At 40.9% G+C, this 26,543-nt stretch overlaps 2 protein-coding genes across 2 annotated transcripts in view; both read left to right on the top strand.

The window, feature by feature from the left end:
• Positions 1 to 26,543, top strand: part of LOC311062403 (uncharacterized protein) — a 320,988-nt gene that overhangs the window by 108,882 nt on the left and 185,563 nt on the right. The gene's annotated exons all lie outside the window — the stretch shown is intronic.
• LOC311062423 (stonustoxin subunit beta-like) overlaps positions 1 to 26,543 on the top strand; it is a 134,015-nt gene that overhangs the window by 18,323 nt on the left and 89,149 nt on the right. The gene's annotated exons all lie outside the window — the stretch shown is intronic.

Genomic DNA, 26,543 nt, shown 5'->3' with positions numbered 1-26,543 from the left:
ATCACAACAAGTTGTCTCAAGACACTTTACATGTAGAGCAGAGACCAGACAATCCCATCCTGAACAAGACATTTTGCGAAAACGAAAAACTCCCTCTTAACTGGAAGAAACGTCAGGCAGACCCTAGGCTCTAGGGTGGGAGGGGCCTTCTGTCTCGACCGTGTCGGGGGAAAGAAGAGAGAGGGAGGGAGAGACAGAAAGAGATACAAGTAGTAACAATAACATTAGTAGCAAATATAATAGTGTAAGATAGTATATGATAATATAATATAGTACAGCAATTATGTGTATACAGTATATAATGGTATAATATAAGAATGTTAAGATAATATACAGTATAGTGTAGTGTAGTAGAACATTGATATGCATTTGGCCACGGACCCCCACAGACACACACAATAAGCATTCAACATTTGGCAAGATGTTGGGGACACGTTCACTCTGTGTCAGAGCTGAGAATCAAACTTTCAACTTCACATTGTGTAGACAGGCTCTGGATCCATTGAGACACTGTGTTAAATGTTATGTTAAAAGCTTCATCAAAAGACAAAGGATAATGACATACAGACCAGAGGCTTTGTGCTTTCTAAACCTTTAAACATCTAGACAAGCAACACAACAAACCATAGACTAATATGCTGTTAAAAGTTTTGTTTTCTTCTTTTTATTGTATCATTGTTTGTTGTTAACCCTTTAAGACCGGGAAAGCATCATTATGTGTCATTTTAAGATTTATTTGGGCTATTAAAAAATAGCAGATCTACAAGCTCATAGTGCAGAGTGCCACGCTATGAGCTTGTAGATCTGCAAAAAAATAAATAATCGTTTGTGCAAATCTTGGAATATATATATTTTTAAAGCGAAGATAAAATATTTAGAAGCAAAGATTTGAGTTACAAAATGTCCGCTTAAAAAAAAATCTAATATTTGCACACATGTTTGTGATTTTACAAAAGCAGATCTACAAGCTCATAGCGCGGCACTCGGTGCCGCGCTATGAGCTTGTAGATCTGCTGTTTTTGAATAGCCAAAGAAGTCTTAAAATGACACACAGATGTGTTCCCGGTCTTCAAATCAAAGCAGAATGAAGACTGTGATGAAGCAAGGCAGCAGGCAGCACAGTGTGTTGAAGCTCTGTCTACATGATCCAGAGGGTCGAGGGTTCAAATCCCACCCAGCTCTTTACTCTGAAGCTTTCCCCATGCAGGTCCAGTCCATTGTTTTTCATGAACATTCAAACATCTGAACGAGCAATAGCACAACAATTATGCATTTCTTTATATGCATTTTGTTTCATTGTTAAATGTATGTTAAGAGGACACTGTCTACATCACGGGTCTTCAACAGGGGGTCCGGGACCCTTAGGGGGTCCTCAGAGCTAGGGGGTCCTAGGGGGTCCTCAGAGCTACTATAGGGGTCCTCAGAGCTACTATAGCTCTCAACGCCTCGCGCTGCGAGGCGTTGAGAGCTTGTAGATCTGCTATTTTTGGCAAAGAGGCTGGTGATCACTGGAAGACTCTGGGTGAGAGCATTTTATGGAAGGGAGGGGGGTCTCACATTTTAAATTAAACACCATATGTTGAGGACAATGGGTTGTGATTTAAAAAAAAATATATATATTATCTTCAGTTTGTTTGTGCGTAATGACAAAAACATTTAAAAGTCACCTTTGGACAGAGACTACAAGGAGTGGAGCAGTCCAAATCTCCCATAATGTGTGTGTGTGTGTGTGTGTGTGTGTGTGTGTGTGTGTGTGTGTGTGTGTGTGTGTGTGTGTGTGTGTGTGTGTGTGTGTGTGTGTGTGTGTGTGTGTGTGTCAATTAAGAAGCAGTGGTGTAAAGTAACTAAGTACATTTACTTAAGTACTGTCATCCAGAGACATTCACTAAAGAGGGCTTGTCCCTTTAAGAGCGGGGGTTAATTGATATAGTGACTTCCGGTTCCGGGTGAAGTTTGTTGTTGTTATGGCCGCAGTGAATCTGTATGAATGTGTTCTGCTCAGTGTGAAGTTAACTAAACTACCTCTACTTGTCTACGTCTCCTGTCTCATCCTCCATGTTGGTGACTGTGTGTAAACTAAAGGAACATGTTAAACACATAGAGTTAAAGGCTAAACGGTGAAGACGAGAGGAATAACGCAGAATGTAACGAAATACTTCCATAGTGGGCGTGGCGGCGTTGGATGCGCTTGTCGACGACGGCACGAGCGATGATGCAGTTGGAGGAGGAGCCACCGCAGCCGGTCAGTACGTAACCATGGTTACCATGACGCTCCTCTGTCACAAAAGGTTCATGGTTTTTGATTCTTTTACAATGACAACTCTCACATGAACATAAACGTTCACATTTCAAATATAAAGTGCTGACCCCTGAGCCACTGATGTTACAAGTTGATATGTAATGTATCAACTTGTAACAAAGTGTAAGTACAATTTTGAGGTATTTGTGCTTTACTTGAGTATTTCCAATTTTCAATACTTTTACTTCTACTCCACTACATCTCAGAGGCAAATATTGTACTTTTACTCCACTACGATTATTTGAAAACTAGTTACTAGTTACTTTTCAGATATAGCCTACATTATGTTATTATGAAATATACATTAACCACTTTATCCCTATTTTACACCTAGGCTGTGAAATAAAAATAGATAAATAGGCTGTTAAAAATAGTACTTGAGGGGGTTCCAGGGGGTCCCCAGCTAAATCCCCAGCTAAATGATGGATAGGAACCAAATGAACCTTATGTGTCTGTAACTCTGAGAGTGTACAATAGGGTCCATTTGGTTCCATTTGTACACTCTCAGAGTTAAATTAACATTGATTTTACAATATGAATTGGGGTCCCAGAGACATACATGCCATTAAATGGGGGTCCGTAGCCTAATGCATGTCAAACTGGGTCCTTGGCACGAAAAAGTTTGAGAACCACTGTTCTAAATGACCACAAACCAAGTATTACAGTACCAGCTGATGTATTGTAATAGGCCTTCTGATACTAAACATGAATATGTTAGTGTTGTAGGGCTGTTGTATTGTCTTACATTAAACTAAACATGAATATGTATGTGTTGTAGGGCTGTTGTATTGTCTTACATTAAACTAAACATGAATATGTATGTGTTGTAGGGCTGTTGTATTGTCTTACATTAAACTAAACATGAATATGTATGTGTTGTAGGGCTGTTCTATTGTCTTACATTAAACTAAACATGAATATGTATGTGTTGTAGGGCTGTTGTATTGTCTTACATTAAACTAAACATGAATATGTTAGTGTTGTAGGGTTGTTGTATTGTCTTACATTAAACTAAACATGAATATGTATGTGTTGTAGGGCTGTTGTATTGTCTTACATTAAACTAAACATGAATATGTATGTGTTGTAGGGCTGTTCTATTGTCTTACATTAAACCATGTGGTTTAAGAAGATTTTGTGTCAAGGCACACATGTATAACCTGACTCTGCCAGATGGGGGCGGTATTGACTTCACAATACAGCTAGTCTTTGTTGTGTTTGTTTTTTAGGATATAGAATGTGTCTCTAGTGGGAAATGAGTGCTGATATAGATGATAATAATTCATAAATATTTTTATATATTGCATAATGTGTGTTGCCTTGTCAAATACATGATACAAGCACACCTGGATTGTCTCACACTGTTTTGGGAACCATTGCATTAGACTGTGCAGGTTTCAAGGATGTTTTACTACCTTTAAATTCATGACAATCCCTGACACTTCATCTATTTTTATGTATATGTTTTTAAGTATAGATGGGGCTGACAGAATTGAATCTGAAACTGACTCTGACAGTGATGAACAACACCAAGATCAACTCCAGCTCACTACAAAACCCCACCCTCACAACTTGCAAGGAATGTTCTGTCACAATAATAATTATGTGTAGTAGAACACCATGCTTTTAGATGGAGCACTCTGTATACATTTTGTCACAACTTGTTTTCCATTGGCCCTTTGTAGATCTGCTTACTGGCACCTATGGCAACTACCTGTAATCACCACCTGAGCAAGTTCATAATGGTGAGTTATCAAGCAGTCAGCAGTCACATAACATAATATTCTGTATATATATATATATATATATATATATATATATATATATATATATATATATATATATATATATATATATATATATATGTTTAAACATCTGTGTTGTGTCATGTGTGTTTTATCACTTTATCTTTATGACGTTTGTGATGAAAGTGTAAATTAGGACGGTGCATTTAGCTTGAATCCCTTTATTTTATCCCTGGGTCAGAGCAATGCTTTACATCTAGGGATCAGCTGAAAGGAAATCAAACATTTCCTTACATGGGCGGTTACAATAGTGTCATATGCTAATAACTTCAGTGCCTTGTGCATTTCCTACTGTGTGTTTCAGCTGGGATGTCAGGATTTGGTGCTGCCCATTACCACAGCTCCAGGCCCCACAGCGAGCAAGTACAAGTACTGGTATGATACCCTACTCTTTCACTACACTAACGTTTAGAGAGACGGGGACACAGAACTCAATGAATACTATTTGACATATTAGTAGGACTTACAATGCAGATGTTGTGTTCAGACATCCTGTGGTAGTTGACAACAATATGCTGCAACATCAGGTTGTGTTGCTACTCCCAAACTATAGAGTACAGAAGTCCTGACGTCACTCGTTCATCCCCTGGGTCCTAAAGTAATTTCTCTATGGAGAATAACATTGTGTCATCTTAGAATCGTCTCATATAAGAATTGTGGTCCAAAAATAAACAAACTGTCTCTGCAATATTGTCAGGGGGGTGGCTCTGTATCGTTTATATATAGATATAGATATAGATATAGATATAGATATAGAGATATAGATATTGTTAGAGAGGTTGCTACGTATATATCGTTTATGATAGTCAGTCACTCATATTTGATACAGTCCGTTTCTGGCGAAAATGTAACTAATTCGGCGCAAGTAACCTTAGCGATTTCTCACCGTCAGTTGATGCTTCATATCCATAAGAGTAAAACGGCCTGGATCATTTGTTTATTTTTGGAACACAGTTCTTATTTGACGCAAAATTAAACACGTCTCTGGGAATTCAGAACGGGGGACCCAGGGGTAGGATGCGTAAATTACGTCAGACTTCGGTGCTCTAGTGAATTATAACTAATGATTTTGTTTCTACAGGGATATGGGGAATGGGATACGGCTCGGTGCAGTACACCCCCACAAAGTGCACAAAATGGTATGCCATTGTATTCCTCACTAATGAACCCAATGTACTACTAAAATGTAAAGTAATATCTTTGTAGACAAATCACACTAGTGGTGTTTTTTGTGTAAATGTTACAGCATCTCTAGACGTCTTTAGAGGAAACTGCAACCAGTTTGATCCCATGCAGTCAGTGCCTGATCATGGTTGCAATGGTAAGTGAACAAGACGATCATCTAACATTTGTAGACATTTTCTGAGTGTGTGTGAAAAGGTTAAATCTCTTTATCAGGGGTCTTCAACGTTTTCAGGCCAAGGACCCCCTAGCTGAGAGAGAGATAAAGCAGGGACCCCCCTCTATATTGTATACAATTGTGTTTCAGATGAGATATGTTTTTTTTTTACTTAGTCTACTCTTTTTTCCCTCTACACCTATAGCCTCTTTGCCAAAAATAGCAGATCTACAAGCTCACAACGCCTCGCAGCACAAGGAGTTGTGAGCTTGTAGATCTGCTATTTTTGGCTAAAGTTCTCCTCAGAAAAGGGATGCTAGGGTTCAAGTGGTTATGGTTAAAAAAAAAATCATATCACACAAATATTTGGCGGACCCCCTGTAGTAACTCTGAGGACCCCCTAGGGGTCCCGTACCCCCTGTTGAAGACCCCTGCTCTATATTCTGATGATGATCATTGCTCTCTTTGTTCCTCTGCCCTCTTTGATCAACAGTTTGAAAAAAGTACAGGGGCACAGTTATACACTTGTTTCCATTGTGGTCCTGTGTGTTCAATTCATCTCTATGAGTTATCTCTCCTGATAGGATACTGAAACTGCCTTTTCTGTTTACTAAAGAGCTGTAGGGAAGGGGAGACCCTGTTACTGAATAAACACTTGATCACAATGACTATCAGAATATATTCACACACACACACACACACACACACACACACACACACACACACACACACACACACACACACACACACACACACACACACACACACACACACACACACACACACACACACACACACACACGCACACACTTTATTTGACAGACTGAACTGCATTCATTTATGAAATGTGGATAATATCAGTGCGGTCTTGCTCACATTTCCTCAGAAAACAAAAAATGGCTTAGTTATTGCCCTTTAGCTACTCAACCACAAATAATTCTAGTCTAGAAGTTCAAAACATGTCACGGTGCATGTAGTGAGCTTGTAGATCTGCTATTTATGGAAAAGTTTTGAAATTGTTCAAATATGTTTTTTTTGCTGACATGACCAACATTGTGACATCAGGGTTAAAGTGGTTAAACGTAACGACTGGCATGAACTTGGCTGAATACCATGGGCTGGAATATCAGTGTATCAAGTGTGTAAAGACAAAGTTGGTCTCTGTGTATGAAATAAGAGTTGCTGTTATGCTGCTTGTAACGTATGTCCCACAGAACGTAGCTCAATACAACAGTTAAAGCAGTGGCACTTTTTTTTCTCTCGTCTGATTTATATTGCTGGCCTGGCTCTGGTAGGAGGCACCAATTCAGAGAACCTGATCAGACGGATGCTGGAAACTGCTCTGACTAACGCCTTGGCCTGTCACTACAACTGGGCTGGAAAGAAAGACAAGCGTTGCAGCAGCAAGAAGCCATTCAAGGAAACAACAATACAAGACTGTATGTTTGGTGAGTTTCCTCTCCTGTAAACTACTTAATAGCTTAAGTTTAGGGAGTGAGGCATGACTGATGGTGATTCAGAACATAATTATGCTCTTTGTGAGCCATATAGTACCGAGTTTGAATCCAACTCCTATAATGTATTGCATGTCTCCTCTCTGCCCTTGTTTCATGTCTCTCTGTAATCCCCTGTTGAAGAATAAAGCATGAAATGACAAAACTTAATCTAACAGAAAAGGTTAGGTTGGAATCAGGTGATGGTGAAAGTACAAGCTATAAGAAATAAACCCAAAAAAAGACAACCTAATTGGTGAGCTTTAGAGGTGCTCGGATGCAAATGTTATTACCTGGATAGAGCCAGGCTAGCCGTTTGCTCCTCTTTCCAGTCCAGTCTAATAGCTAACCGGTGCTGACTGTAGCTTGTGTTACTGTACAGAGTGAGGGTGATTTTCTTATTAATATAACAGGAAGTTGTATGGTACATACACACACACACTCTCTCTCTCTTCCTCACTCTTATTTTTGTAATCTTGTCTTTCAGCTTAGGGTACCTCGCCACACTCTATTGTGTTTTTCTTGTGCATACAGTACAAGGTTTACAGCCTCATGGACAATACTGTTCTTTCATTGACAATAGACTGTTGTTCTTACAGTCAAAAAGGAGTCAAATGTTTACAGATTCATGGAAGACTTGAATCTTCAGGCTGTTCTTACACACCCTCTTTTTCATGGGGGTATCTTGTGTCGCTGTATATTTGCACATACGATGTGTCCTCTGCATTTATTCCATGGCGTTTGGGGAGCAATAACAGGTTAAGAGTCTTGCTCAGGGACGCATTGCTGGCATGGCCTGGAATCGTACCTGGAACCAGGGACAGTATTTCAAAAAAATTGGGTAATTTTATCGTCTACTCTGGCTTTTGGGAGCACCCCGGACAGTTTTTAAGTTGCTTGCTTCAGTATTTAGATATTTGATATTCATTTTATCAGACACGCCCCTTTCCTATACAAACCCATTGTAACTTCAAACTCCATTTTAACCATGTTAGAATCATCAGAAACACCCGACCTGTGTTCTGGTGACTGACATTGTTCTCCTAATACGTGAGGAGGCCGTGTTTTTTCTATTAATTTTTTCATTTATTTTTTATAATTTGTTTGGAAAATGAAAAACATGTAATATAATAATACAATAATAAAGCGTGTGTGTGTGTGTGTGTGTGTGTGTGTGTGTGTGTGTGTGTGTGTGTGTGTGTGTGTGTGTGTGTGTGTGTGTGTGTGTGTGTGTGTGTGTGTGTGTGTGTGTGTGTGTGTGTGTGTGTGTGTGTGTGTGTGTGTGTGTGTGTGTGTGTCAACCCGCTCTCACTCTCAAGGCGTCAAGATCTGCTTACTGGCACCTATGGCAACTACCTGTAATCACCACCTGAGCAAGTTCATAATGGTGAGTTATCAAGCAGTCACATAACATAATATTCTGTATATATATATGTTTAAACATCTGTGTTGTGTCATGTGTGTTTTATCACATTATCTTTATGACGTTTTTGATGAAAGTGTAAATTAGGACGGTGCATTTAGCTTGAATCCCTTTATTTTATCCCTGGGTCAGAGCAATGCATTACATCTAGGGATCAGCTGAAAGGAAATCAAACATTTCCTTACATGGGTTACAATAGTGTCATATGCTAATAACTTCAGTGCCTTGTGCATTTCCTACTGTGTGTTTCAGCTGGGATGTCAGGATTTGGTGCTGCCCATTACCACCAGCTCCAGGCCCCACAGCGAGCAAGTACAAGTACTGGTATGATACCCTACTCTTTCACTACACTAACGTTTAGAGAGACGGGGACACAGAACTCAATGAATACTATTTGACATATTAGTAGGACTTACAATGCAGATGTTGTGTTCAGACATCCTGTGGTAGTTGACAACAATATGCTGCAACATCAGGTTGTGTTGCTACTCCCAAACTATAGAGTACAGAAGTCCTGACGTCACTCGTTCATCCCCTGGGTCCTAACGTAATTTCTCTATGGAGAATAACATTGGGTCATCTTAGAATCGTCTCATATAAGAATTGTGGTCCAAAAATAAACAAACTGTCTCTGTGATATTATCAGGGGGGTGGATCTGTGACGAGCTCCACAGATCCAAGCCTCGAGCCACAGTGCATTACAGGTACAGATGATCTATAGATCTATTAACAGACCCAAGCCTCCAGCCACAGTGCATTACAGGTACAGATGATATATAGATCTATTAACAGACCCAAGCCTCCAGCCACAGTGCATTACAGGTACAGATGATATATAGATCTATTAACAGACCCAAGCCTCCAGCCACAGTGCATTACAGGTACAGATGATATATAGATCTATTAACAGACCCAAGCCTCCAGCCACAGTGCATTACAGGTACAGATGGACCAATACTATATACAATATAATGATGTACCCATAGCATTGTGGTTGGAAGGATGGCGGGGGGGTGTGTGCTGGTGGTGGCTCTGCTTGCCCTCGTTTAAAACCTGATATTTACAAAACGGAGGATGGGAAGGTGATAGTGGAAGACGAGCTTTTAAACTTTATTGTGGTAAAAATGAAGGCACTAAGCCAGGATGAAACTTAACTGTCTATGAACACGAACATCTCAGTTGTATCTTACAATGCGCGAGGGCTGCGTGTTGGCCACAGTGAATCTGATAAATCACGCCGTATTGTTGTGGACAGTCTGTTAGAGAGGTGTGACATTTTGTGAGACATTTTGTTAAGACCTACCAGGTCTTGTGTGTCCAGGAAGGTCTCCTGGACACACAAGACCTGGAAGGTCTTAACTTCATCCATAAGGACTTTCACGGGGCGGGGGAATCCACCCCCGACCTGTGTTCTAAAGTGGTACGAGGGAGGATACCAGGGGGAGTTGCCACTCTGTGGAACAAAACATATGAGCAGTTGGTTAATGTCATTAGATTAGGAGTGGACTGGGCAATTGGAATTGAACTGTGTTGTAGCGACAAAAAGTGAATCATTTTGAATGTCTATACACCATATGAATGCTATCAGAATGAAGATGAGTATCTTAGCAGAATGGCATTTATTATGTCTTTCATCCAGGATAATCCATCCACCTGCATATATGTTGTTGGTGACATGAATGCTGATGTGTCTGATGCTAACTCCTTATTTGGAAAGCATTTAATGCAATTCTGTGTAGACAGCGGTTTGATTTTGTCTAGCAAAGTACTTTTGCCTGAGAAGAGCTATACTTATATTAGCGAGGCTTGGCACACTACTTCCTGGCTTGATCATTGTCTCTGTACAGTAGATGCACATGACTCTATTGATAAAATGGAGATTGTCTATGATATGGCTACCTCTGACCACATACCATTTTGTGTGGTGGTAAATACGGGCAATTTACCAGTGTTGTTGCCTGTGGATAACAGCTTAAGTGCTTTGTGGATGTAGATCGACTAGTTGAACTATTTTAAAATGTTTTTAAAAATAGTAAAATATGTCTAATAAGTTTAGGGATAAGGGGTAAGACAGGATAGGACCCTTGATCACTCCAGTATGAACACAGGTACATGAATAGTGTTTTATAAAGGTTTTAACCACTTTATACAGCCTAGGTTGGCCACCTGATGGCGCCATCTGACCAGGTATTTTTATCCCACTGATGAAGCGATGGTGAACAGCTGCGTCAAAAGCTTAACCTCTTAAACCAGTGGTTCTCAACCAGTGGTCCGGGGACCACTAGTGGTCCTTGAACGGGTTCCAGGTGGTCCCCAGTTAAATGCTGGAGAGTTGGTAACCAAATGGACCCTTATATAGATCTTTAACTCTTGAGAGTGTAAAATGGTTTCATTTTACACTCTCAATAGTTAAATTATTGTTAAACATCTGCATCACTTAATTAAAAGAAGTAACACAACTAGAGAATGTAGAAGAATTGTTATTTTGATGAAGGTTTGCCTGTTATCTCTCCTATGGAACCAACATGGATGGAATTGTGGACAAAATGTTCTCCAACGATAACAAAATCTTGTAAGTCTTGTGTCTGAGAGTCTAAACCTCATCAAACGGTGGTTCTGTGGCTCAAATGCAGAATAAATAATGGACCTTGATATGAAAAAGGTTGAAAAGCACTGACTTAACCCTTTATAATATGTGACCCAGGCCTCTCTACTTGGTCCACTCCTCCACTTGTACATCATCATGTTCAGTGCAGAGACTTCCATCCAGTCTAATGGACAATCCTACAGACATTATGGAACATGTCCTCAATTCATTGCATTTTGGTATATTAAAGGAGTAGTTCACCCAAAAACATTACTTCCTTTCTATCATTCACACACCCCATGAAGCCTTGAATTCATTAGTATTTCTGGTAGGAGACACAAAGTGTCAACTTTGAGTCTCCTACCAGAGACATTAGCATCTTTACTCTGTTCATCACATTATTGTCTCAGGAATGTGACTAAAACTAAATAAACTCCATGAATTCAAGGCTTCATATGGTGTGTAATTAATAGAAAATGAGTCATTTTTTGGGTGAAATATCTCTTTAAGGGACTAATGTAAACAATGTTGTCCAGATACTGTGTTCTCTCTCTCTGTCTCTCTCTCTGTCTGTCTCTCTCTCTCTCTCTCTCTCTCTCTCTCTGTCTCTCTGTCTCTCTGTCTCTCTCTGTCTCTCTCTCTCTCTCTCTCTCTCTCTCTCTCTCTCTCTCTCTCTCTCTCTCTCTCTCTCTCTCTCTCTCTCTCTCTCTCTCTCTCTCTCTCTCTCTCTCTCTCTCTCTCTCTCTCTCTCTCTCTCTCTCTCTCTCCTCACTGTACTCTATAGTCTCTGTAATAAGGCCCTTAAGTGTAATATTAGATCTAAAACACTTTTAATTGATCAGAATGTGTCATGTCTGTTGGTGGAGCAGAGATTAGCTGTCAGCCTGGATGTATTTTTAGGAACATTTATTCTGTTCTGAAAACCTTAAAAAATATGACTTATTTATTATGCTATGAGGCTAATGTTATGTTTTATTTACTGTTATCTATCTATGAAGAGGAGGAGGAAGAAGAGGAGGAGGAGGAGGAGGAGGAGGCCACGATGCAAACATGTATTTAAAGGCACGGTCACCTCATCAGCGCTGGTCAGTGATGTAAAGTAACTAGGTACATATACTCAAGTACTGTACTTAAGTACAATGTTGAGGTACTTTTACTCCACTTGAGTATTTCCAATTGTCTATAGTTTTTATTTTTGATACAGTAGACCAGTGGAACTCACAGTGTGTTGATTTCAAGGACCCCCAAATAGATGTATGTGTTTGGCCACAGAACCCCATCTGAAAAGATTTCAAAAATCTGTCTTTAAAAAGGCTTTGAAAATAGCAGATCTACAAGCTAAAACACAGTGCAAGCTTGTAGATCTGCTATTTTCAAACAGCCAAATAGCCGATAGGGTTAACGTGGTTAAATAGATTTTCATGCTTTATTAACTACATTAGACAGACAGACAGACAGTGTTGTTTGTTTCTATAAGACAGACAGACAGACAGGAACAATGTTTAACTTATTTCAGCAGCAGGTCAGGTAACAACATGTTACAGATAAAACTGTAGTAGTGAGGTGAACACAATGCTGCATGTGACAACATTTTAACTTGGAAACCGGTTGTTACATAACACCACCCCTCGTGTGTGTGTGTGTGTGTGTGTGTGTGTGTGTGTGTGTGTGTGTGTGTGTGTGTGTGTGTGTGTGTGTGTGTGTGTGTGTGTGTGTGTGTGTGTGTGTGTGTGCCCTCTGTCAGGTAAGGGTGTAATTTTCCATGTCTGTGGAGGATCACATGGTTCATAACAGGGCGGGGCACTAGGATCTGTTGCAGCAACACTCCACCTGGTTGTATGACAGAGCTGTCAGTGTGTTGATTCAACTGAAGCGTCTGGACTCCATTTTGTTTTGCCTCGTCAGATCAAAGCATAAAGATTATTGCAGGGTAAGAGATTTTAAACAATACACTGTAGCAATAATCTCTCTAGTCTGGTGTTAAGAATGTTAACCACTTGAACCCCACAGACCCTATTCTGGGGATGAACGTGTGGCGTTGGGACGCATTGTGAGCTTGTAGATCGGCTATTTTTGGCAAAGAGATTTGGTGTAGAGGGAAAAAAGTACAGGGCCAGGAGTGTTTTACTAAGAATAGAGGGGTGAAGGGGTTAATGTTGTTGAAGTGTTGTATACATTATACTAGAACCACTTGGTATTTAATATGTAAAAGTTTGTCTGAATCTGAATGAGTAAAAGTATTATAAACACAACCTGTACTGTTGATATAGATGAATCCACAGAGCGCTCCCCTGGTGTAATCATAACTGCTGTGTCTGAATGGGGATCATCCCTATGTTCCCCGGGTTCTATGTTCCCCCACTAAGGTTAGGGTTAGGTTCTATGTTCCCCGCTCTCCCTAGGAAAGCGGGGACATAGGACCCGAGTCTCTCTGTGGATTCCTCTATAGGAAGCATGTCTTCAAATCACTCTGTTTAGTTCTGCCTGGAATATAGACGGAGACTGTGTGTGTGCGTGTGTGTGTGTGTGTGTGTGTGTGTGTGTGTGTGTGTGTGTGTGTGTGTGTGTGTGTGTGTGTGTGTGTGTGTGTGTGTGTGTGTGTGTGTGTGTGTGTGTGTGTGTGTGTGTGTGTGCGCGTGTGCGTGTGTGTGATAGTGAGTTGTTTTTGCATATGACAACATTTAACTTGGAAACCAGTTGTAACATAACACCACCCTGCTCTCTGTGTGTGCTGCATGCGTGTGATAGCGAGTTGTTTTTTGTTCCCTGAAGAAAAAAGTAAAGAGGGGAGGAGTCATCATACGGTGTTGAATGTGCCTGTGGTAGACACAGATGTAGAAACCTAGATACCTCATTGGCCTCTGCAGTTCATTGGGGCGACTGGTATCACAATACACGGCTCTTCCGCAGGGCACCTGCCACTCAAAGTGACTACTGGCCAATCACAGCGCGTTGACTACTGGCCAATCACAGTGCGTCTTTTCCGGGACTTGTTAGAATCTAGTTGTCCCGCCCCCACCGGCCTCTGATTTGCCTACCGAACGTCCGCTTCTGTGACGCACACGGCAGCCCTGCGGAACAAGGAAGCGCGCCCGCGATACGAACGCTTCAGAGCCGAAGGAGGCGTCTACCTTTATATGTCTATAGTATGGTGGTAGACATGTGTGTGTATTTTCCCCGGGAGGCAAGACCCGCCCAACTCTGTCTCTGATTGGCTTACCCTGACATTTGACCCTACGTTAACCAATCATCACTCCTCTCTGTCATTCTACTGTGTGACATGCTGCTTTGGCTCATGTTACTGTGAGAGTACATGACCTGCATGTTAGATCAGTGGTTTCCAAATTGTTTTGTGGGGGTCCCCACATTATTTTAGGGGGTCCCCAGATGAGTAGCTTAACACATTGACCGCCAGAGGTTAATCTCATAATGTACTCACAAGTGCCAACGTTTTATTGTTGTTTTTTGTTTTTTTCATGTCGCCATAGACCTTGTTAAATCCGTAAGATTGAGCTGTGCACTGTTTGTATACATCGCGGAGATCTGCCTGGTTCGAGCAGTGAAGACCACGTGTCAAACGGGGCATCCATGTTGTAGTTAGAACGGTTTATATTAAACAGTGATCACCGAGGAGAAAAAACTACAAGGAGAAAATTGAGTTTCAGTTTCGTCATTAGAACGAGGGCCGACGGGATCGGCAAAACCGGATTCCGAATAATTCTGTTTCCGGTGGTGTTACAATGAAATGGTCCGTGTTAAAAATTGAAAAAAGTGTGTTTTTTTTTGAAAAAAAGGAAAAAGCACCACAGCCCGTAGGCTACGGGATCGGCGCTTTACGGTTGGATTTATCGGCCAGCAAGCCTTTAAAAGTGTTAAAAGCTTGCTGTGCTGAGGTTAGAGCAGGGTTTCTCAAAGTGTGGGCCGTGGCACCCTAGGGTGCTGTAACATAAGTCCAGGGTGCTGCAGAATACTTTGATCGTATTTGGAATGTATCAATATCACTTCAGTTTAACCACTTAGTAATACAGACCTGAGTTACACTGTACTTGGTGTGTTTGTGGTAAATTGAGGCTTAACTAGACTGCGGGTTACCAGGCCTAGCTGCTTAAAAGAAGTGTAGAAGAGACGTCCTGACCAGGTTCAAAATCATTCATTTATTCAGCATTCAGTACAACAGCATAGCTTCCAGGGGCAGAGCCCCTGTCCACCCCCAGCCTCACGGCGTGGTCAGTACTCCCTCACAAGTCATTTACAGCCACTCTTTATACTGTAGATTCACATTACAATAACAGGAGGTTCATGTGGGTGGGGGTCAATGAGAATCCCCCCCACCAGTTGATCAATTCCTTTGATCAGTGTCGCTATCTGTCTGTATCCTGCCTGTCAGGAAGCCAGGCTGATGTCTTCAGGTTAACAATAGAGATGCAAATCACCATTCACACCTGGCAGCAGACTTCCTCTTGAACAACAGGTCAACATTAACATCATGTGCTTGAAGAGCCCAGAAGTGCAGACAGTTAGACTGTGTCTGTTTACAACACATGGCTACTCCTGACTGTAGTAAAATAACTTCTATAATTTATATCTGCTTTTGACTTGCATACTGTTCATAAAATATAAGAAAATAAGGGCCAATAGGTACGACATGTTCTTTTTCAATCTACACCAAATGTCTTTGCCAAAAATAGCAGATCTACAAGCTCACAACCTTGTAGATCTGCTATTTTTGGGGTGAATATTCCCCCCAGAATAGGAATGCTGGGGTTCAAGTGGTTAAACGTCAAGTATAAAGTTATTTTCAATCCGTCCTATAATGGAAAGTTTTCTTCGTGACATACTGTATATTATATTATCTGTATCTTATGTATTAACAATACATATTTACATACCATAATATGAATATACAGTAACAATGTAATGCTGTGGATGTAAAGGTTAATTGCAGGGGGTCCCTGAGGCAGATAAGTGTGAGGACCACTGGGTTAGAGTGACAGTAGATCACTGGATGATAATAAACATTATAATCCTCTGAAGACTATTTTAATCTCAGTCATTGTAACAGATGTTGTTGAATTGCTAAAGTAATTAGTTACAATACTAGTTAGTAAAAAGGTAGTGGAGTTCAACACTGGTCAGCAACATGTTTAGAAGAGCAGAGCAGAACAGAAGTCCATGTGAGTTATATAGATCAGTGGTTCTGAAACATCTTCATGTCAAGAAGCCATAAATTGATACAGTATGTATTTATAATCATAAAACATTGTGCCAGTGGCCCCCATAAGAGAAGACACTCAACATTATTTAAAAAAAATAGCAGATCTACAAGCTCACAACGAGTCACAATATGATGCGTTGTGAGCTTGCACATCTGATATTTTAAAAAAGCTGTAAAATAGAATTTAACTTTTTAAACTGGTACTCATTTTCAGGGGCGCCTATTTGTGTCCGCGCTTGCGGGTGCGCAACGCACGCGTGCTCAGCCGGTCCGCGCGCGGCGTGTTGTTGGGTTTGTTACTTTTTTAGGGGGGTTTTGTTACTTTAATGCGGTTAATTTGGATAATTTGTTACCAAAAATGTACTCCATGAAGTGAAGATGTCGGTGTTTTTATTTTTTTATTTTTTTGTGATGAGTTTGTCATGGGTGCTCTTCATTTCCCCTGGGTGCTTTAGCCCCGAAGCACCCGCAGTATCGGCGCCCTTGCTCATTTTGCTGGGGAACAAGATGGGGCTCAGGGACCCCCAGGGGCCCTCAAAGACCCCTGGACCCCATGTTGAGAACCAGTGAGTCATGTGACCTCAGGGAAGTTTGGTCATGTGATGCTTTGTTGTAGAGTGAGGTGTGTGTGTGTGTGTGTGTGTGTGTGTGTGTGTGTGTGTGTGTGTGTGTGTGTGTGTGTGTGTGTGTGTGTGTGTGTGTGTGTGTGGGGGTGGGGGGGGGGGGGGGGGGTGGGTGTGTGTGTGTGTGGGTCATTACATTCCAGAGGAGAGGTGAGAACAAGTTAACATGGTGTCATATCTTACAGTTGAACCAGTTTACAGTAATGACTCGCACTGTGTGTGTGTGTGTGTGTGTGTGTGTGTGTGTGTGTGTGTGTGTGTGTGTGTGTGTGTGTGTGTGTGTGTGTGTGTGTGTGTGTGTGTGTGTGTGTGTGTGTGTGTGTGTGTGTGTGTGTGTGTGTACCTGTCAGGTAAGGGTGTAATTCTCCATGTGTGTGCCCAGGGTTACATGGTGTCATAACTCATAGAGGCGGGCAGAGTGACAATATTCTATGTATCTGTCTGTCCCTCCCTCTGTCTGTCTGTCTGTCTCTCTCTAGTTCTATTCATCCCTCTGGCTGCCTCTCTCTGTGATTTCAAGCAAAACAAATAAAAAAATACTAATTGTAAAGTGTCTGAATCCTCCCATACCATATACACAACACAACTGTTGTGTATCTCATGATAAGTTACAAGAAGAAAAAGATACTTCAGCGTGAAATATCAGCCGAGTATTATTATTTTAGCATTTTCCCCACTCTCATATTGATAGGAATATATATATATATATATTCTATGTTGAAAAATATTGTCAGCTGTGCTCAACTGAGACAGAAGCAGCTGATGTGTGTACTCCTCCATTCAACGGTGTTTTACCGATCGGATTGTGCTGTTTGTATGTCTTCTAAATATTCAGTAATATTTATTCGCTGTTAAGATCAATTTCCGAATATTCGGTGCATCCCTAGTAGAAATAGAGCTTCATATACATAGTCGACACGGTGTAGGACTGGTAACCGCCTTCCATTCCGACATCCCACTACTCCGACTACGTGACTTCCGCGTGCGGTTAGGGTTAGGGTTAGGTATAGGGTTAGGGTTAGGGTTAGTAACCGTCGGAAAGGTTACATGTCGGAAAGCCGACATGTAACCTGTAGGACTTTCCTTTCAAGTGTATCCCATGTATCACATATGTTTAATTAAATATGACATGTTCCTATTCCGCACGTATTAAGTACCAGGTCTTGGCCATGACTTAACTTAAAACCTGGAGGCGTGGCCAATGCTGTGTCGCTATATTTTGAGTGGCCAAACAGCAGAGGCGCAAAATATGGCCCTCAATGTTAGAATCCTTTCAATTGAAATGCAGCCACACAAACATAAACATGTTTGAACAGTGTTCAAGCTAACAAGCTAACGGTAGCCTGCATGCTGCTGTCAGAGCAGTAGTGTTGTCGACAGTTTCTGTTGGCTGTAATGTCCATGTTGGAACACCGGGGGCAAACTGACAAATCAGGAATTTGAATAGCATTCAAATTAAGCAACATCAGTGTTATGATTTTTGTTGGTGCCTGGCCCAAGCAAGATACTGTACATTCTGTCGGCCCAGAGGGTTTAAATAGGACTTCCAGGTCTGTGGGCCATTTATAATGTTGATCCCTGAATGCAACAAACTAAAGAATGTCATTATAACTGTGTAACTGGTATTTTACTGTATTTTTACTATTTATTTACTGTGTTTCTGTAAGTCTATAAAAGGCAACACATTGAATAATTTACAAATCAATCTGAAGACCATTTGAATAAACCTCTAGATTTAGGAGGTTCAGCCTCCATTAGTTTTCTCTGAACCCACAGAGGCTGTTAATAATAATGAATACAATTTACTGCTTTAACCCATTAAGACCGGGAAAGACATCTGTCATTTTAACCACTTTAACCATTATTTTATACTTTGGCTATTCCAAAATAGTAGATATAGACTATAGACCTACAAGATCTACAAGCTAATAGCGCGGCACCGAGCTTGTAGATCTGCTATTTAATTTTAAAACCGTGAAAATGGGTGCAAATCTTTGAATATAATATATATGTTTTTTAAAGTGAACATTTTTAACTCTAAGCTTTGTTTCTGGAGGATTCTACAAACGTCTAAATCCCAACAGTTTTTAATTTTTGTTGCAACTCATGTTGCTATAATATCAGTGGTTCTCAAACTTCTTCATGTCAAAGACCCCACAATGATATGTAGACTATTTGGCCGCGAACCCCTATCTCAAAATATTTGTCCCAGGGACCCAAATTGAAAAGCAAAGATTTGAGTTAAAAATGTATATACATTCAAAGATTTGCACAAATGTTCCAAGATTTAAAACAAAAGTTATAGCAGATCTACAAGCTCATAGTGGGGGACTCGGTGCCGCGCTATGAGCTTGTAGATCTGCTAAAATGAAAGTGGTGCGTTCCCGGTCTTAATGGGTTAATAATGAAAACTTGGGATTATGCAAATAAATGGATCTTATAACAATGAGTTTTTACTGCAGACAGTTTTCTCTGTAGCTGCCAGTAGCTCTGTGCACTGGGCTCTGAAGCACCAGTACTGCTGTTATCTCCATCTTTAGGAAACATAGAACAAGAGCAAAGCTTCCTGCATTCACTATAGTTTATATTCAGTGACTTTATCACCTGCCTTTGTATTGATATAAGCTAATGTGCAAGGAAAATAGATCTACAATATGAAGGCAAGAACATTTCATTGAAATGAATAGGCTGCCATTTCCCACGCCTCATCCAGTTATTTTAATAATCCATGGTTATAAGAGATTTAATCTGCTAACATTTTAAAGCTTTGGTCATTTATTTTCCATCCACCTCACATTAGTGTGATTTTACTTTGTATGTTATCACAAATATGTGTGTGTGTGTGTGTGTGTGTGTGTGTGTGTGTGTGTGTGTGTGTGTGTGTGTGTGTGTGTGTGTGTGTGTGTGTGTGTGTGTGTGTGTGTGTGTGTGTGTGTGTGTGTGTGTGTGTGTGTGTGTGTGTGGCCCCATGTCACACACCATGTACGCTGTAACTGCAGACACTCCCACTACGATAGAACTTTATGTGTTAATACACCGTCAACCATTTTGACACAACATCACAGAGAACTGAACAGCATGGACTCCATTTTGATTTGTGACATCACGTTAAACCATAAAGATTAATATAGGCTAAGTGTAATTAATCAATATATACTATAACTAATGTCTCTAGTCTGGTGTTATATAGTTGATTGTTGGGTCTTTATACTATAACTTGGTTATAAAAGTTTAACATGCAAACAATGAAGTATCACTTCTTACTTATTACCCCTCTCTCTCTCTCTCTCTCTCTCTCTCTCTCTCTCTCTCTCTCTCTCTCTCTCTCTCTCTCTCTCTCTCTCTCTCTCTCTCTCTCTCTCTCTCTCTCTCTCTCTCTCATATCAACACCAACATGAATCAGACAGATCCTGTTAAAGGCCGAATTAACCGTTTGTGGTTTCCTGGGCTTTAGGTGCGCTTGGGGCTGAAAATGTTTGAGTGGGGGGTGCTGGAAATGTTCTCTTCCTCAGCAGGGTGATGGGTGATGGGTGATGCCACCGCAGTTGCTGTTTCATCACCCTAACCCTCCAGACATGATTTATTTCACAGTTACTTATAATACTCAAGGCCTTTGCCCCCCCGGTCTGCAACCCATTAAATCCGGGATAGCATCTTCGTCATTTTATATTTTAGCTATGATATGAGTGTGTCTCACGATTTTTCAAAAAATAGCAGATCTACAAGCTCATCAGCTTGTAGATCTTATATCTTTGAAAAAATATGAACATTTGTGCAAATCTTTGAATATATATCATTTTTCTTTTTAAAGCAAACATTTGTAACTCAAATATTTGTGTATGGGGGGTCCCTGGAACAACATATTTTGAGATGGGGGTCCACGGGTCCAAATGCATCATGTTGGGGGTCCTTGACATGAAAAGCTTTGAGCAGCACTGATATACTGTAGAAACATACGTTTTTCACAAAACTGTTTGTAGAATCAGCTTCAGGTCTGAATGGGTTTTAAGACAGTGACAGTGAGTCACTCAGAGTCTCCACAGCAGTTCACTGTAAATCATGTGATGTGACCACAGAGGAAGTTGGTCCTTGCTGCTTTCAGTTCCTGCCTGCCTGCCTGCCTGCCTGCCTGCCTGTCTGTCTGCCTGTCTGGCTGCCTGTCTGTCTGTCTTTCTGTCTGTCTGTCTGTCTTTCTCTGCGATTTCAAGGAGCCAATAGTCAAATATAGCCAAACAGTGTGTGAATCCTCCTACCTATACCATATACACAACACAACAAAGTGATCTCACATAATTCTGCTGAATTTCCCCCACTGTCATATTGATAGGAATATATATTCTCTGTCGAAAAATATTATAATTTGTAATTATATTTATATATATATATATATATATATATATATATATATATATATATATATATATATATATATATATATATATATATATACATACATACATTTATTATTTGTTTGCGATTTTCGAATATTTTTTGACAGAATCAAATGTTTTATGGTCAGGATTCACCAGGAGCCTGGATGGCTTGGTTCCAGGCTTAAAATAATTCATATAAATATTTGTGGAAATCTCTATGGGAAAGATGTAACCAAATTTGACTGGGAGACAGTCATCTAGCATTTTTCCATTAAATGTTTTCATGTCATATGAAAGCAGGGAATCATAGCAAAATAATGATATATTGATGAATAATATTGAGTGAATCGTTTTGAAATTACAGCTTAAAGAACTGAAGTTTTTCTGCTTTCCTGAAGAAAGGACACTAGCGTGATGATTGTCTCCTGGCCAAAAACAGTCACAAATGAGTGGGTTTTCTATCTGTGGCACCACAAAATGGCCGCCACTGCTATGCCCTATTGGAATTAAATCGGGCCTCTTCCTTACTTCCTTCACAGATGCTAATAAAGGTTGTGTTCCATTCTGGTCAAACAGAGTCAGGGTGTTGACTCACTGGAAACACTCTGCTACACCAGAGGGTCTCAATGTGTGGTCCAGGGACCCTCATGGTTCCTTGAGGGGGTTCTAAATGGACCCTTATGGGTGTGTAACTCCATGACTCTGAGTCACTCCATTATGTAAATGAGTATAAATTGAGCTTCATGTACATAGTGGACACGGGTCATGACTCTGCTTTCAAGTAAATCCCATGTATCACAGATGTTTCATTAAATATGACATGTTCCTATTTTGCACGTAATAAGTACCTGGTCGTATGACTTAACTTAAAACCTGGAGGCATGGCCAATGTTGTATCACTATTTTGAGTGGATTAACAGCATTGATGATTTTAGACCCGTAGCCCTTACTTCCCTGGTCATGAAACAGTTCGAGAAGATCATCAAGGCTGAGCTTGTGGCCAAAACTGAGAGCCTTCTCGACCCGTTTCAGTTCGCATACAGGGAAGGCAGAGGCGTCCAGGACGCAACTGCCACTCTTCTCAACCTGGTTCTCAAGCATCTCGAGGGTAGTAAAAAGCATGCCAGGTTGCTCTTTGTTGATTTCTCCTCTGCATTCAACACGATCCAGCCCCATGTTCTGGTTGAGAAATTAACGAACACCTTCAGTGTAGACCCATGTCTGGTAGGCTGGATCCTTGATTTTTTGACAAACAGATCTCAATGTGTAAGGGTGAATGAGACGATGTCCAGCCTCCTGCCCACTTCCACTGGTTCACCACAGGGCTGTGTTCTCTCCGCTTTCTTGTTTATTTTGTACACGGATGACTGTCGCAGTAAGCACGACAACCGTTTTATCATAACATACGCGGATGACTCAGTCATTGTCAGCCTTCTCGACAATGACGAGGTCGGGCATGGTCAGGTCACAGAGGACTTCCTGTCCTGCTGTAATGATGCGTTCCTTGAATTAAACATCTCAAAAACAAAAGAGCTCTGTATTGACTTCAGACGTGATCCCCCTCCCATCCAGAACACTGATATCTGTGGTCAGCCAGTGGAAATCGTGCCCAGTTACAAATATCTTGGCACGATTATCGACAGAAAATTGAAATTTGATGTAAACACTGACATGCTGTGTAAGAAGGGCCAGCAACGCATTTTTTGTCTTAGGAAATTGGCCAGATTTAATGTCGATAGAGAATTGATGAAACTGTTCTATAGTGCCTATGTACACTCTGTTATCTCATTCTCTATCACCTGTTGGTATGGTAACCTCGCCATTAAGGATAGAAATGCTCTGGGAAGAATAGTCAAAACCGCCTCCAAAATTACTGGCATCCAGCTGGAGAGCCTAGACCCATTCTATAACAGACAGCTAATCAAGAAGGCTAGGTCCATCCAACAAGACAGAGCCCACCCACTCGAGCCAGCATATAGGATGCTGCCTTCTGGCCGTCGTCTGGGTGCCCCCGGTGTCAAGAATAACAGATTCAAGTTTTCCTTTATTCCTGCTTCAATTAGAGCAATCAATGCTGCTAGTGACAGGTAAAGGGTAATGTTACTGTGATATTGATGATGATGATGAAATAAGCACTTGTTGACCGGCACTTTACATTTCTGAATGTAGCCTTTTGTTGTATCTCTTGCACTTTATCTCTTGCACTTTGATGATGATGAGGATGTTGAGATGATGATGAAACAGCAAGCACTTTATGACCGGCACTTTATATCTCTTGCACTTTATCTTTATCTCTTGCACTTTGATAGTGATGATGATGACGAGGATGAAACAAGCACTTTATGCCCGGCACTTTATATCTCTGATGTATACCTCTGAATGTAGTCCTTTGTCTCAGATCTTGCACTAGATGCGCCCAGACTTATGTTTTATGCTATGGCGTTTGTTTGTTGTCCTGTATTCTGTGCATGTTTTAAACCACTACTCCGGCTGTAAAACTATTTGCCCTTTTGGGACACTAATAAAGACCTTGACCTTGATTGGCCATGCCTCCAGGTGTTAAGTTAAGTTAAAGGAGGAGTTCACCCAAAAAATGACTTGTTTTCTATCAATTACTCACCCCATGAAGCCTTGATTTAATGGATTTATTTTTGTTTTTGTGGCATTCCTAAGATAATAATTTGATGACCGTGTGTATTTCCGGTAGGAGACACAAATAATCTACTTTGTGTCTCCTACCGGTACGGGAATCAAATTATTAGCTTAGGAATACGACAAAAACAAAAAAGAATCCATGGATTCAAGGCTTCATAGGGTCTGCAATTGATAGAAAATAAGTCATTTTTTGGGTGAACTCCTCCTTTAAGTCATAAGACCTGGTACGCGAAAAATAGGGCCCTCAATGTTCCAATGTTGGAATCCTTTCAGTTGAAATGCAGCCACACAGTTTATACAGTTTAGCTTTAAACATGTTTGAACAGTGTTTAAGCTAACAAGCTAACGGTAGCCTACATGCTACTGTCAGAGCAGTAGTGCTGTTGAACAGCGTTTAAGCTAACAAGCTAACAGTAGCCTGCATGCTGATGTCAGAGCAGTAGTGTTGTTGAACAGTGTTTAAGCTAACAAGGTAACGGTAGCCTGCATGCTGCTGTCAGAGCAGTAGTGTTGTTGAACAGTGATATCACTGTTCAACAACACTACTGAACATACTGAACAACACTACTCAACACAAACAGAAGCATATGCTTCTGTTTGCTGTAATGTCCATGTTGGAACACCGGGGGCAAACTGACAGCTCAGGAATTGGAAGGAAGTGGTATCCTTAAAATATTTCCGTTGTGATGTTTTAAATTGTTTTATTATAAGTTGCCTGGCACAAGATGAAGATGCGTTCTCCCGGCCCAACGGGTTTAAATAGGACTTCCAGGGCTGTGGGCCATTTACAATGTTGATTCCAATTATTCATATAACTGTGCAACTGTTATTGTACTGTATTTCTTTACTGTGTTTCTGTAAGGCTGTCTATGAAAAGATTGGTGCACTTCAGCGTAATGTTATCACAAAAAACTATTAGATTTGGTGAAATGTTAGTATTTTGGTTAAGTTGATGCAGTTTTTGGAGTGCTTGTGGCATTATTGTATCTCTAAAGGAAGAGCATGGGACCAGCAAAGAGAGGGTGGCATTGGAACTGTGTGCGTGTGTGTGTGTGTGTGTGTGTGTGTGTGTGTGTGTGTGTGTGTGTGTGTGTGTGTGTGTGTGTGTGTGTGTGTGTGTGTGTGTGTGTGTGTGTGTGTGTGTGTGTGTGTGTGTGTGTGTGTGTGTGCGCGCGCAAACAATCATAGCTCCTAGTTCATTGACCTCATTGACCTGGTATCCCAGCTCTATATTCATTGCTGGTTTAGACGACTACAATAAAAAGCATCAGTACTGTGAGTGTTAAGGACCAGAGACCAGGACTAATCACCTGCCGATTGACAGGAAACCAGAGGAACATCATGTATAGCAGTAGGCGTGGTGTAGGAACAGTAGGAGAGTAAAGCACAGTCTGTGCACCTGACTGTGTGTAGCTGTGCAGGCACGTGCACACATAGAAATCAGAGGGGGCTTTAGCCCCTCCCCTTTAACCTGTCTGTAAAAGGTCCCTCTCCAGACCATGAATGGTCATATATGGTTACTATGGTGAGAGAAACACACATGTCCTCTCTACATTACTGTACCCGTAGGCTGGCCTGGCATCGCCAGACTGATACACGAAGGCAGCATTCAAGAGAATTGCGTTTTCCGAACTCTCATGAACTTAACCTTTAAATGCAGCATTTTATGATGACATAATAGGCTCTACGCACAGCAGCCATATTGTTAGGAAAATGGGCCACTTCCTTACTTCCTTCACAGGTTTTTACCAATTATGCTAATTAAGGTTATGTCGTTTTGAGCTTAGCTTAGCGTTTTGAGCTATTTTTGCCAAAAGTACCCTTTTAGAAATGTCAGACCCTGTCCCTCTAACATTCTCTGCAGGTCCCTGTAGGGGTGTGTGTGTGTGTGTGTGTGTGTGTGTGTGTGTGTGTGTGTGTGTGTGTGTGTGTGTGTGTGTGTGTGTGTGTGTGTGTGTGTGTGTGTGTGTGTGTGTGTGTGTGTGTGTGTGTGTGTGTGTGTGTGTGTGTGTGTGTGTGTGTGCATGCACATTGTGTATATGAAGCAAATATTGACTGTTTTCTGGTCTATTTTGACTGTAATCTTGACAGGTTTAATACAGACCAAAGATGAGTCATTGTGAGGAGAGAGAGGAGGAGGGAACTGACAAACAGCTCATCCACAGACCAGAGCCTCCATCTGTGTCTATGAAGAATGATGAACCTGGACCTCCAGATACAAAGTAGGTCAATCCTCCTATACTGTATGGTAATACAGTTACGGCTACATTGTATGTTAATTGTAAACCACATGTTAAACCGTTATATTATTATTTTTATTAATTAAAAACAACTGATGCTCCTTCAATTTTGGTGGGTGCTCCAGATATTTTTCTGGTACTCCTACATTTTTTAAGTGGTAGCAGCGGTGCTACCAAGTAGGAAAGTTAAATTCGAGGCCTGACAAGGCTGCTGTAGAAAAAGTTCTTTGAATCTCCTGATCTCAGACACTAGGGAACGTGCCTCACTTTTTTTTGGAAAAAAAAACTCTTCCTCCTAGTTTAACCATAATACCTGATGATTATGTTTTTTTTTGGGGGGGGATCACGGCACCCCGTCTTTAAGGTGCTGGCACCTTGCTCTAATGGTGTGCTGTTGTGTCCAGCTATACTTGTGTAACTGGATGTAACAATAACGAATCTTTAACAGATTGATGTTTTCATTCACATGATAATTGTAGAATCATTTGTAT

This window comes from Gymnoscopelus microlampas (genome assembly GCF_963454915.1).
Source record: "Gymnoscopelus microlampas genome assembly, chromosome: 15".
In the NCBI taxonomy this organism is placed as follows: Eukaryota; Metazoa; Chordata; class Actinopteri; order Myctophiformes; family Myctophidae; genus Gymnoscopelus; species Gymnoscopelus microlampas.
Note: the sequence above shows the minus strand (reverse complement) of the source record. Positions and strands in the feature narration are given on the sequence as shown.